Source organism: Phodopus roborovskii, unplaced genomic scaffold, assembly GCF_943737965.1.
Source record: "Phodopus roborovskii unplaced genomic scaffold, PHOROB, whole genome shotgun sequence".
Classification (NCBI taxonomy): Eukaryota; Metazoa; Chordata; class Mammalia; order Rodentia; family Cricetidae; genus Phodopus; species Phodopus roborovskii.
This window is the reverse complement of record NW_026126469.1, coordinates 8,366,860-8,381,850: the sequence shown is the minus strand read 5'-3', so window position 1 is coordinate 8,381,850 and position 14,991 is coordinate 8,366,860. Positions and strand designations below refer to the sequence as shown.

General features: G+C 41.7%; 1 pseudogene; it reads left to right on the top strand.

Annotated features, from left to right (window-relative positions):
• The first annotated feature begins 9,598 nt into the window (after positions 1 to 9,598).
• Positions 9,599 to 10,270, top strand: LOC127226994 (cofilin-1-like; annotated as a pseudogene).
• The last annotated feature ends 4,721 nt before the right edge of the window (positions 10,271 to 14,991 follow it).

The window sequence follows — 14,991 nt, the reverse complement described above, 5'->3', positions numbered from 1 at the left end:
GTGGAGGTGTGAAGAGCGGACACTGAACGGAAGCATTGGGGGAATAAGCATAGAGAGAGGACCTGTTTTGCTGTGCCTTCTGACACCCCACAATTAAGACATGGGAGAAACAAGAGTCGGTAAAGGAGACTGGAAAACTAGGAGCAGGGGAGGGAGAAAGAGCGGGAAGTAGCAGGAAGCATCTCCCGCAGCGAAGCAGGCTCCATCCACTCTTTGGACAGAAGAGGACTGAGGCTGGAACAGCAAGAATGGTCTGGTTTGACTCGCACAGCACAAGAAGTTCCATGCGGAGGCAGACAACTGATCAGCACAGGTGGAATTCGGAGTTGGAGTTAGGGCCAGGGGAAGCCCTGTGAATTTCAAAACCTTGGCTTGAGCTCAACTCCGCCTTCTGCACGTCCTGCTGCCTCCAGGCACAACTGCTGAATGAGTGGTAGATTCCTTGCCCACAAGTTCATAGTAAGTACAGGAGCAGGGGAAGGAGGAAGGAGCAGCATGCTGTTGCTAGAACCTTCCTGCCCCTTTGGGGCTCTGTGTATTCTTGTTTTATGTTCTTAAAGAGCATTCCTACTTTGGGAGCATTAAATGCTAGTAATTACCTTCGTATTTTATAATTAGCATATGTTCTTTGTGGAAAATTTAAAACCTCCATAACCAACATTTCAAACTGTTTTGAAAATTTCAAGCTAGAGATCATGTTTAATAACAGCTCACTTCTTTCTCCACAGTGTTTTTAAAATATACAAAGTTGGGTTGCAAAATGGCTCAGGGGAGGAAAAGCATTTGTTGCCAAGCCTGGTGACCTGAGTGTAATTCCCACAACCTACCTGGTAGGAAAGAATCAACTCTCCAGCTTGTCCGTTGTCCTCTACTTATATGCTATAAATGTGCCTACCTACACACATGCACACTGAGTGATTGACTGATTAACTTGTTTTTTGTTTTTGTTTTTCAAGTCAGGGTTTCTCTATGCAGCCCTGGCTGTCCTAGAACTCACTATGTAGACCAGGCTGGCCTTTAATTCATAGAGATCCACCAGCCTCTGCCTCCAGAGTGTTATGATTAAAGGTGTTTGATACCATCACCCGGTTTATTAATTCACTTTTTAAAATACAAAACTGGCCATTACTACATTGTACACAATCTTCTTATCGAAAATTACAGTTGGGGAGATGGCTCAGTGGTAAAGCTCTCATACAATCATGAGTTCAAGTCCCCAGACATCATGAGAAATCCGATATGGAATCACACTCACCTGTAATCCCAGAACTCCCTGAAGAGATGGGAGAGTCTCTCTGGAAGCCCATAGGCTAGCTTGTCTGACATAAAATCCAGGGAATTGGGGTGGGCAGTATTAGTGTCAAGCAAGGTAAAGGTTTGGACTAATACTCAAGGTTGTCCTTTGATCTCATATGTGCTATGACACACTTGTGCCCCATGTACACATAATACAAATCATCATGTAAAGATCTGAAAAATGTTTTCTGTACAACATTTTTAATGACAGCATACTATTCCATAGAACATGTTTAAGAAATCATGTTTGCTGGGGATACTTGTACCACAGAATAAAGCCAAGTGTCAACACCCACCAAGATCAAACAACAGTAACAACTCTGGTTAATCTTACCTCCAAGTATCTCTCTCTCAGACCTGCCTCTGCCATCAGCTGCATATCTTGGCCCACCTGGACTGTTGTGGCTGGTAATTAGCAGGTCTCCCCTCCTCCAGTCTTGCCCTACCCCAACCTCTTTCCCATGGTGTGATGAGTGATTTTTTATTTTTATTTTTCATACAAAGTGTGAACTAAACACCCTGTACCTTGGTGATCTTAAAAATAAAGTAAGTTAAAATCATGTAATTGGCAAATGATATTGTATAATTCTATTTATGTGAAGTCTTAAATAGACAAAACTAAACTATAGTAATAGAAATCAGAAAATATAGTCAGATGGACCATATTCTGGTTTAGATCATTGTTATGTGCTCACTGTAACAATGTAACTGTAGCTGTCTGCTTCCTGCTTCAGCACCCCCTCTCCCACCCTCCGTCCCTGACCTCTGACCTCCATATAGTCCATGCAACCACACCACACCCAAGGAGAAGATACTTCATGAATCTTGCAAAACACTGACTAATCTGGTGTTGTTTGCTGCTTTAATGGCTACTGCTTCTTAAAGTGGAACTTCTCCCTGCTTAATTATTCACCCACTGCAAGATTAGTTGACTGTTTTTTGTTTTTTTTTCCAACAGAGTATAAACTCCATGAAAGCAGAACATATCTGTCTGGTTAACTTGTGTTATCTCTAAAACAGAAATTCCTAACTGAGGGTCTGGAGAGATGGCTCAACAGTTAAGAGCCCTAGCTGCTCTTCATGAAGATGGGCTCAACTCCTAGTACCCACATGGCAGGTCATAACTGTCTACAACTCCAAACCCAGGGGTCCAACCCTCCTCTTCTGACCTGCACACAGTGGCACACAGACAAATACAGGCAAAATATACACATAATGAATAAATAAAATGTTTTAAAATACTTTTTCAAAGTATCTAACTGGGACATGGAAAATGAGCATCGTTGATCCCTCACTCGGGGATGTATGCAGGGGTTCTGCCTCTTCTGGTTCATCAGCCACCTGCACACATGTGGCTTATACACACATGCACGCATGCGCGCACGCACACATAAAAATTGCTTAATTAAATATTTTTTAAAAATATATTTATTTGACAGTAAGGCTTTATGATTTTACAATCATGTTATATTGAGTGCCTGTGATTATAAGTTCATATTCACCAAAAGACAAATATACAATCAAATCTGACATGCAATTATTAAGCAAAAATTTCAGTGAGTTCAATGGGAGAGTTACTGCTCTTCCATTATTGCAAGAGTGGTACAGGACTTGGTGTCAGTTCTAGTCCAACTTAGCAATTTTATGTGACAAAGTGAAACTGTCCAAAGGGAGAGTTTTCGTCTACTCAATTAGTAGTTAGATTGCGCCAGATACAAGACTGTCCCAGAATCCTTTGCAATGCAGATGTGCATATTATTAATATATGGCTTCTCAACTCCAATTCACCATCTTTCTTTCTTTCTTTCTTACTTACTTACTTTATGTGTGTCTCTGAAATTGTTGAGTGCTTTAGACCTTCAAACATTTTCCTTTAGTGACTGGCTCTGTCAGTAGAAGATGCCAGAATGATGGTAAAGCAAAAAGATTTATTTCTTATGTGCATGGTCCTGCAATGAATAGTCTAGCATCGCCAAGGCCTGGCTGCTATAGTACATAGAAGACAACTGATTTTGAGTGGCTTTGTAGCCCAGTGCTTCTGACTCCTGGGGAGCTCCCAGCCTCTCCAGTGCCTGGCTCCTGCCATGCACAGTGTCCAGAAGTGCCCAGCCCTTCCCTCCCTGGCAGTTTTATAACAAAGTTCCTGACCAGCTTCCCCCAATACCCACCATGGTGATTTCTAGCAGATTCCACCAACAAGGCACTTTGGGCCATCAGTAAGCCAGAGTCATGCCCTCTTGTCAGTAAAGGATTAACTTATTCTGCATTGTCCAAACATTGCACATTCCACAAAGGTTTGGCCCCTACCTGGCTCCTGGAAAATCGTCTTTAAGCCTCTGAGATATCCTGTGTGATAAAACAGGCTTTATTTACCTGGGACCTTGAGCTGAACCAAAGAATTTTTACTAATAGTGTGATTCCCGATGCATCTGTATGACAAGAATTGGTCTCTGAAGGATCTAGGGGCCAAATAACTGAAGACCAGTTATGTGGATAGTCAATCATATATCTATGTGATGAACCTGATACCCCGGGACATCAAGTCTTACTAGACTTCTGTGATGGGCAGCACTTCATTAGTTGCTGAAAGAGTTTTAAACCCTGTTTGACTCCACATGGGGACACATGGAAGCTTGTACCTGGTGCCCCCCCAGACACTGCTATGTGCCTGTCCTCTAGGCTGACTTCAGTCTGTATCTTTTTACTGTAACAGGTCCCAATCCTACATGTTTCTGCTCTTCTCAGTTCTTTAGTTCTCACAAATCGCAGAGCCTAGTGGTGATATTTGACCCTCAAATACATCTCTCCAATAAAGTCTGGATCTTGAAAAAAAAATATGTAGAGGCTCTTCTCAAGCCCCCTCCTCTTCTGAACCCTGCTTTCCTAGGCTTGAGGACAGCCACTCCTGCTTCTCAAGTCCCTGGGAGCTTAGTGAGTCCCCATGAAACTTCTCCTATGCAAATTACTTTGTAGTTTCTTCAGTTTGAACCCAGATCAGGTTAGCTACTTCTAATTAAAAATAAGCAAAAACAAGATGTGTTATCCCTCTCCCCCTCTCCTTCTCTGTGTGTGTGTCTGTCTGTCTCTATGAGTGAGTGTGATAGTTTGAATATAATTGGCCCCCCATAAGTTCATAGGGAGTGGCACTTTAAGAAGTGTGACCTTGCTGGAGAAGAGGTGTCACTGTGGGGGTGGGCTTTGAGGTCTCCTATGCTCAGGATACCACCCAGTTTGCCAGTCAACTTCATGGTGCTTGCAAGATGTAGGACTCTCAGCTACTCCGGCACCACATCTGCCAGCACACCACCATGTTTCCCATCATGATGAAAATGGACTGAATCTCTGAAACTGTAAGCAAGATACCCTCAATCAAATATTCTCTTTATAAGAGTTGTTGTGGTCATGGCCTCTCTTCACAGCAACAGAAATGTAAGACAGTGAGTGTTTTGCCTTCGTGTGTATCTGTTTACCTGGTACCTGCAGAGGTCAAAAGAGATTGTCAGATGTCCTAGAACTAGAGTTACAGACAGTTTTGAGCCACCTTGTGGGTGCTCTTAACTGCTGAGTCAGCCATCCTGCCAACCCCACAGTGTGCATGTTTAATAGTAATGCCACTCCAGGATTGGATGTCTTCTCAAGTCATATGCCAAAATTCACATACAAAATTTTTACCAGAAACTTTTTTTTTTTATCTTGGGGAGGGAACTAAAGTCTCTTTACCCGCTGAACAAATGCTCTGTCACTGATCAGCTTGGCCAGCCCCAGGAACTGCTTTTAATGATCTACCAATTCATAGCTCCTCAAGGTCCTTCCTCAATTTTGTCGAAATAAGAAACTGAAATTCTGGGGAATATACCAAAGAATCTTCATCAGAACTTTGTTGCCAAATGACTCTACATGTTTGGTTGTCAAAGGGTAGATTCCAGACAGGTCCCAGCAACAGCTAATGCAACTTGTTAGAAGGCAGACTCTCAAGTCCCAGACATGAAAGAGGGATCAGAAATTCTAGGGAGATGCTAGACTTGGCCAAACTACTTAGGATATTGAAGCAGGATGATTACAGGGTTGCAGCTAGCCTGAGCAACACAAAAATACCTTTGTCTGAATATAAAGTAAATGATAATAACAAACCTATACCCTAGGGTGAGGCCCAACAACCTGTGTCTCAGAAGGTGATTTAAATGTACATTCAAATTCATGCTTGTAATTACATCTCCAGAACCCCGTGTAATCTGATGGTTTCAAAATCATTTCAATATTGAGATGTGCTGTTTGTAGTAGTTATCTATTGGTGTATAAAAATACTGGCTCAAGGGATAGGGAGATGGTCCAAAGGAAATGTAAAGGGCTTGTTGTGCAAGTGCGAGGCCCTGAGTTCAAATATCCATACCTACATAAAACATTAAGGTCAAGAGCAGCTGCCTACAATCCCAGCAATGGAGAGGCAGAGTTCATAGCCAGCCAGCCGTGCTTGTAAGAGATTTGTCCCCAAAACTGAGGTAGCAAGCAGTCAAAGAAGACACCCAATGCCAACCTCTGACCTATACCACACACACACAGGGCCCAAACTTAGTGAGTTAAAATTATATATTATTTTCTTCCAATTTCTGTGGATTTGAGCACAATTTGTCCAAGCCCTCCACGTCACAGTCTCCGAAGGGTACAGCCACAGTGTCAGAAAGGACAGATGTTACATCTGAAATGCAGCAGAGAAGACTGGCTTCTGTGCTCACAATCGGTGGCAGCACCAATTCTCACCAATTCTCTGCCAGCTGCCAGCCACCCTCAGCTCCTTGCCATGAGGCTTGCGAACATTGCCACTTGCTTCTTCAAAACCAGAAAAGGACACTTTCCTAACAAAACTTGGTGATGCCAGACACAAAGCTGCACATCTGTTATCCAGACACTCAGGAGGCTGAGGCTGAAGGATCATGAGTTTAAAGCTAACCTGGAGTTCATAGAGACAGTTTGTTGAGAGAGAGAGAGAGAGAGAGAGAGAGAGAGAGAGAGAGAGAGAGACAGAGAGAGAGAGGAAAAGGAAGAAGATGGGGAGGAGGGAGCAAAGGAAGGAAAGGGGATGGGAGGGGAAGGGGAAGAACGGGGGGGGGGGGTGGAGGGGAGAGAGAAGACTGGTCTTATGTTGTGGCACCTGCTTATAATCCCAGCACTACAGAAGCAGAAGCAGAGGGTCACTTGTTTGAGGGCATTCCAGGCTACATGGTGAGATACTATCCTGTAAACAAACAACAAAGGAAATTCTGGTATTATAATCTTGGATAACATAACCACATACATCTCATCTGCCGTGCAGAGTGGTGGTGACAAGCTGACTTGCAAGCAGTGGAAGAATTCACCAAGGCACAGAAAGGCAGGAACAGGGCCTTTATCAAATAAACTCCAGTGCAGCCGTAGCACACAGCAAAATGAAACTGCACAGGGATATTCTAGGAACTGCTTTTATGGGATAGAGAGGTCCATGAAACCCCATTCAAGTGGTGTTTCAAGTCAGTATTGTAGAACAATTGCATTTGGAGCTTTTGCAGTTAGCAACAGCCTGGCCATCCATCCTAAACTAGAATACACACTTAGCCCTTGGTAGAGCAACGGTGTCAGATTTTTTATTTTGAATGCTGGTCTCATCTGTTGCGAGTAGTTTTTCCGCCGGCCTGGTCCCACCGCGGCGCCAGCCCCAATTAACATACAGAGACTCTGTATTTGATATAATGCTGTTGGCTAGGTACTAGTTTCTTACCAGCTAGCTCTGTCTTAATTATTAACCCATTTCTATTAATCTAAGTATTTCCATGTGGTCTCATCTTACCGGAGAGCAGGCTGGTGTTCTGCTCTCTCCAGTCTCCCCATGCTAATACTGGCCCTTATCTATTACTGATGAGCTGCCAGAAGTACGTGATGTCTCAAGACCTTCAATAGGGCAAGATAGCATCTTTCTTGTATAACTATTTGAAGCCAAATTTGTTGAATTCTAAAGAAACAAACCTGATAAAAGTGCTGAAATGTGGGAACAAAGCATAGAGCAACATATGAAATGTTACTCAAAGGATAAGATAGGCCAGCCATGGTTATGCCCATCTAAGCCATGTTGGTAACAGCAGGAGGCCTGATGTGAAGGAGTCTTGTTTGTTTGTTTGTTGTTGTTGGTTTGGTTTGGAGATGTGTGTGCATGCGTGTGTGTGTGTGTGTGTGTGTGTGTGTGTGTGTGTATGTTTCCATATCTGTGTTTAAAGTTCCCATGAGGCAGAAGATAGGCTTAGATATGTCCAGTTAGTATGTGCCAATTGTCCAGTGATGTTCCAATGTTCCAGGGGTCTTCTGGGGTCTGAGACTCACAGGTGAAGTTAAAGATCTATCTTGAAGACTGGGATCATACAGACCTTTGTGCCTAGCCTGGGAGATTTTTCTCCATAAGTAATAGAGGAGTCATTAAACAGAGAACTAGGTTTTTATTACTCAGATCCAGACAGTTAGTTATGGCAGAACAATAGAATATCTCTAAAAGATTTTTATGGGAGTTGAGATTTTGCTGTGAAATATTCCCCATAAGCTGGAGTGGTGGCACATGGTTGTAATCCCAGCACTTGGAAGGCAGAGGCTCACAACACACCCCAGTTACAGGAGATTCAGAACCCCAGTTATAGGGGATCTGATTCCATCTTCTGGTCTCCAAGGGTACTGCATGCACATGGTGACCATAAATGCATGTAGGGAAACACTCATACAATATAATTAAAGATAAATGTGTGTTTTTTGTGTGTCTAACCGGAGATTTAGATTTTAGGTTTATAACTGTATACTGAATTTGACCTTGGGAATTTTAGTCACCTTCACTCATGGCTAAAATTTACTTTCACAAACCTGTGATGTGCTTGGACTCTAGTATGTCATCATCTTTACTTTTCCATTGTGGAAAAATCCAGCCAGTTTCACCTTAGGACAAAAATCTGCTTTATAAAACAGTTTTCCTTCCTTCCTTCCTCCTTCCCTCTCTCCTTTCCTCCTTTCCTCCTTCTTTCCTTCCTGTCTGTCTGTCTTGTTTTCCTGTTTTTCTTTCTTTATAGGATCTCACTATAGCCTTGGCTGGCCTGTAATTCTGTATGAAACCACAGCTCTGCCTCATGAGCACTCAGGCTAAAGGCATCCACACCTACAAAATCCTTTCTTATCCAAAACATGCTAGCTTTTCCTTCTGATCTTTCTTACTGAAAATGCATCTTCACCTCCTTTCCATCTCCCTTCCCTTCTTCCTGCTCTTTTTAACTTCATTTCCTTCCTTAATGAGACAGACAGTAAGATGATCCTAGCAAATTGATCATCTTATGAAAAAGTTGAATCTAAATTATGTTTATGACAGCATAAGTTGGTATGCTCACATTATTACAATGCTTTGTTCCTGTCTGCTGGTGATCTTCTGCAAACTTTATTGCCACTTGGATTTTTTAAAAGGCTCATATGTTGGGCTGGAGAGATAGCTCAGCTGTTAAAGGCTAGGCTCACAACCAAAAGGCTCGTGTGTGTGTGTGTGTGTGTGTGTGTGTGTGTGTGTGTGTGTGTGTGTGTGTGCGTGCGCGCGCACGTGCGTGCGTGGTCTGAGAGTGCAGATGGGTTTTTCTTTGGGCTACCAGCTCACAAAAAAGACATGGAGACTTATTATTAATTATGAAAGCTTGGCCAATAGCTTAGGCTTGTCCCTAGATAACTTAAATTAACCCATATCTTTTAATCTATGTTCTTTTACATGGTTTGATTACCTTTACTTTGTAATGCCTATGCTGCTTGCTCTCCATATGACTAGAGACTCTGCCTTTTTTCTTGCCAGAGTCCTCTGTGCCTGGAAATCCTGTCTAGCTATTGGCCATTCAGCTTTTTATTAAACCAATCAGAATAACACACCTTCATGCTGTACAAAAAGATTATTCCACTATTTTTCCCTCTCTTTTTGTCTAAATAAAAAGGAAAGCTTTTTAACATTAACACAGTTAAACTATATACAATAAGAGGAATTATTAGGTAAGAATTACATTCAAAATGTCCAGTCTATTTGTATTTGGAAAATTTGGAGAAAATATTCCATTATCTATCCTCTCTTGATGTCTCAAAAGTTCTGTACCTAATGTACTTTTTTCTATCATGACTGAAGAAAACTGTAACTATAACTATCCAGTCTTCAACTTCATCAAAGACATAAAAAGGATATAACATTACTTGAGTAAACAGGAAATGTAAAGCAAGCAACTTCCAAAACTATAAGAAATGACAGAGGTTCAGTCCGATCCCGGCAGCATCTTCGGTGGCTCAGTTCTTCTGTAGCTCTCTCTGTCTCCCTTTCACTTCCGGAAAAATGGCCTCTGGTGTGGCTGTCTTGGATGGTGTCATCAAGGTGTTCAATGACATGAAGGTGCACAAGTCTTCAACGCCAGAAGAAGTGAAGAAACGCAAGAAGGCAGTGCTCTTCTGCCTGAGTGAGGATAAGAAAAACATCATCCTGGAGAAGGGCAAGGAGATCCTGGTAGGAGATGTGGGGCAGACTGTGGACGACCCCTACACCACTTTTATCAAGATGCTGCCAGATAAGGACTGCCGCTATGCTCTCTATGATGCAACCTATGAGATCAAGGAGAGCAAGAAGGAGGACCTGGTGTTCATCTTCTGAGCCCCTGAGAGTGCACCCCTTAAGAGCAAAATGATCTATGCCAGCTCCAAAGATGCCATCAAGAAGAAGCTGACCGGAATCAAGCATAAATTACAAGCAAACTGCTAAGAGGAGGTCAAGGACCGCTGCACCCTGGCAGAAAAACTAGGTGGCAGCGCTGTCATCTCTCTGGAGGACAAGCCTTTGTGAGCCGCCTCCAGCCCCCTGCCTGGAGCATCTAGCAGCCCCAGACCTGCTCATGGGTGTTGCAGGCTGCCCCTATCCTGCCAGACCTGAGGGGCTGGGGGGGGGGAACCCCGCAGGGGGAGGGTAATCCCTTCACCCCAGTTGCCAAATGTCCTCCTCACCCCCTGCACCGTCCTCTTCCCTTCACCCTGACGGTTCTGGCCTTCCCAAATTGCTTCTGATCCTCTGATTCCTCTTGGGTTGAAGCGGACCAAGTCCCTTCCTATCGCGGTAAATAAGGATCAGTATAAACAAATAGGCCGAATAGATGTTTATTCAGGGAGAAATAACTTACAACCTAGACAGATGAACACCAGGAAATTCAACCCGATCCTCTCTTGTCCCAGTCAGCCAGAAAGAGAGCGCCTTTCCTGGCCCCCTCCGACCTCCTTCCACAGGTCACTCCGCCCATGGCTCCACCCCCCAATGGGCGTGGTCAGTGCCACAGAACTATCTCACTACACCTTCCCAGTTCCCAGGCGCCCAGTTTGGGGGTAGCCTGCTTTTTTTTTTTTTAACGACACTCCTATTCCTCATCCCCCCCAATCCCATGCTGCCAACTTCTAACCACAATAGTGACTCTGTGCTTGTCTGTTTAGTTCTGTGTGTAAATGAAATGTGGAAATGACCCTCCCTGCGCCAGCTGGTTGCCCTTCCCTTCCCCTTGTTCTTGGCCACTCATGGAAGCAGGACCAGTAAGGGGTCTTCAATTTAAAAAACAAAACCAATAAAAAGGCTAATTAACAAGGTGAAAAAAAAAAAGAAATGACAGAAACAGCTGGCTGTCTAGACAGTCACTCAAGTTTCCTCTGCAATGTTGGGGCACCCACCTTCCTACAGGCCTAGAATATCTGACAGACATTTCTGTAAAGAAGGATTTTTGAAGGGTTGTCCTACCTTGTCTTGACAAAGTTCAGCAGTTGCTTTCTTTTATGTCCTGCATTTTCAATTTGGAAAGCATTATGTCAGCAGTTGAGGCAAGGGAAATTTCTTTGCCCAGAGGCTGACCTTACCACAAATGAAAGCAAACTCCATATGGAGGTTCTTCAATGTCCATCATCAGATTTTGAAGTAAATTAGTGCTGCCAGGACAAGACATGTCTCACTGTCATGCAAAGCCTTCTGCTATTAAAACATTTTAAATGCCATATACTGTAGGTCTTTGAAGTGTTTGAAGGTCACCTACATATCTAAAATATATCTTTGTATAAGCTTGAAAGCATACCTAACATGATTATAAGTTTGATTGTTATAGATGACTATTAACCTGTATTTCTTTATTATCTTGAATAGTTTTAAAGGACTAAAACTTTATATTACATTTCTAAATGAGCTGCATAAGTACAGTACCTTAATAAACATACGTACAGTACAACAAAAATAGCCTTAAATTTGTATCAATATTCAAAAATTCATGTCAATGTAAAATATTTGTGACTAGTGGTTGGTTAAAAATAGACTCAACAGTCTACCCTTTATCCCATCATTTCTATACATTGCCCCCTCTTTTCCCTTCAGAAAGAGATTTTTTAATCTAACCTCCTTTGTTTAGCTTTCTCCCTGACCATGAACAGTAACAATTTGTAACCAACCCCACTAAATGATGACAGATACTCATAACTCGTTGAATGATTAAAAACCACCCACCTCACCTCTTGGGAATATATGCATCATGTTCTCTAGATTGTTTCCCATTGTCTGAGGGTAATAATATCTTTGGGGGACCCTGAGAAAACTAAGATAATGGTCAAGTCCTGGGAGATCTGGCTGTTGTCTAGTCTTGGTGTGATGGGAAAATGTAGGGCTTATCTGGCTAGAATAGTCTGTGAGCCTGGAACATCTCAGCCAGCAATGTTGGAGCTGCTCTAGATGTAGATCTCTGAGGAAACAGCAGCAGAGGCATTCTGTGAGGCTAGATCACCTGGGCCACCTGTTTTCATTGGTATCTGGTTCCCATGTTCTGAAAACACACAAACTATTAAACATACATATATGCTGAACTCATAAAAAAAAACAGTAGCTCTTTTACATACAGATGATAAATGGGCTGAAAAAGAAATCAGGGAAACATCACCCTTCACAATAACCAGAAACAACACAAAACATCTTGGGGTAACTCTAACCAAACAAATGAAAGACCTATATGACTTGAACTTAATGTCTTAGAAGAAAGAAATTGAAGAAAACATCAGAAAATACAAAGATATCCCAGGCTCTCGGATAGCTAGAATTAACATAGTGAAAAAGGCAATCTTACCAAAAGTAATATATGGATTCAATGGAATCCCTATCTAAATCCAAGCACAATACTTCAAAGATGTCAAAAGAACAATAGTCAACTTCATATGGAAAAACAAAAAACCCATGATAGCCAAAATAATCCTGTACAATAAGGGATCTTCTGGAGGCATCACCATCTCTGACTTTGAGCTACAGTAATGAAAACAGCTTGGAATTGGACCAATGGAATCAAATCCAAGACCCTAATATCAATCCACACACCTATGAAAACCTAATTTTTGGCAAAGAAGTTAAAATTATAAAATGGAAAAAATAAAGCATCTTCAACAAATGGAGCTGGCATAAATAAATGTCAATATATAGAAGAATGCAAATAGATTCATAGCTATTGCCATACACAAAACTCAAGTCCAAGTGGATCAAAGACTTGAACATAAATCCAGTTACACTGAAGCTAATAGAAGAGAAAATGGGAAGTAGCCTTGAATTAATTGGTACAGGAGACTACTTCCTAAATAGAACACCAGTAGTATAGACACTGAGAACAACAATTAATAATTGGGACCTGAATCTGATAAGCTTCTCTAAAGCAAAGGATATGGTCAACAAGACAAAATGACAGTCTACAGAATGGGAAAAAGATCTTCACCAACCTCACATCTGACAGAGGGCTGATCTCCAAAATATACAAAGAACTCAAGAAACTACACACCAAAATATCAAATAATCCAATTAAAAAATAAGATACAGTTCTAAACAGAGAACTATCAATAGAGGATCTCAAATGTCCAAAAGACACTTAAGGAAATACTCAACTACCTTAGCCATCAAGGAAGTGCAAATCAAAACAACTCTGAGATACAATCTTACACATGTCAGAATGACCAAGACCAGATGACAGCTTATGCTGGAGAGGATGTGGAGTAAGAACACTCCTGTATTGCTGGTAGGAGTGCAAACTTGTATAGCTGCTTTGGAAATCAGTATGACGGTTTCTCAGAAAATTGGGATAAATCTATCTCAAAACCCAAAATATCACTTTTGGGCATATAACCAAAGGCTGCTCAATCATACCACAAGGACATTTGCACAATTATGTTCATAGCAGCATTAGTTGTAATAGCCAGAAACTGGAACAAGCTAGAGTCTCCTCAACAGAAGAGTGGACAAAGAAAATGTGGTACATTTACACAATGGAGTACTACTCAGTAATTAAAAAACAATGTCATCTTGAAATTTGCCGGCAAATGGATAGAACGAGAAGAGAGAAACATCTTGGTAAAGTAACCCAGACTGAGAAAGACAAGTATAATACATTCTCACTCATAAGTAGATATTAGACATAAAGCAAAGGACAACCAGCCTATGGTCACAACTCCAGAGAATGAAGGCAACAAAGAGGACCCTAAGAGAGACATACATGGATCCACCTAGGAAAGGGAAAAAAGACAAGATTTCCTGAGTAAATTGGTAGTGTGGAAGGCATGGGGGAGAGTAGAGTGGAGAGGGGAGGAGGGAGGAGGGAGGAGGGAAAGGGAGTGGGGAGAAATGTATAGTTCAATAAAAAATGGGGTAAAAAAAAAATCCTTGAAAAAAAAAGTGTCTGCATTAACACAGGTACATAAAATGCAGTGCATACTTTCTTCGCTGTATATTTGAGCAAGCAATAAACATGTCAACTTTATCAGTCCATTTGGACCGTATAACAAACTATAATATAGATCTCTACTCATGCCATATGAACAGATGGCATGTAATAATAAGTCATGAGGACTCTGTAGCCAACAAAATTTGTCAGGTCTCATCTTGTCTTTGAGCTTTTCCCTTGCAGAGGGATCAGTTTACAAGTCACCTGTCCTGTAGTCTTTCTTGGCTTCCTCTCCCATTCTGTAGCCAAGATGTTCAGGAGATCTCCCCACATCACATCTGATCTCTATTAACTTAGAAAGAATCCACAGTCTTTAATTCCCTGTGGAAACAAGAGCATAACCTCTTCACCTCTTCTCCAACACTCCAACATAATACTTTTTTTTTTTTTTTGTACTTTGCATTTCTAAAGTATATAGGTTGGTTTAATTCAGGAGTCCTTTCCACAATCCAATCTCTCAGCAGCTGTTGTCTGTTCATTAGCATTCAAAAATTCAAACTTAACAAAGCACTATACAAGGGTCCAAACTCCCTGTGTTATAATATTTCCCATCTTTACATGGCTTATTTTTTATTACTTCTTTCTTTAAAGACTTCATTATCTTTAAACTATTTTTATGACTGTCTATTCAGTTTTTCTTAAGCCTACACACATTGTTAAATACACTATAACCTGAGTAGAGGTATTTTCCATCTGAACCTGCTTTGCTGCATATCTGTAACCTTTTCTGTCTGCTTGAGGAAAACCTTAAACCACTGCACAGCTTAGCTCATGGTGCACTGGCAGCTTAAGCCCGCAGGCAGCAGCCAGGAGACATGTCTCTGTATTGCAGTCCACGTGAGAGACTGTGGAACTAGGAAACTGCGTTTGGCTCCATTTCTGTGTATTTGGAACCTCTTTCTAAACTTTCTCA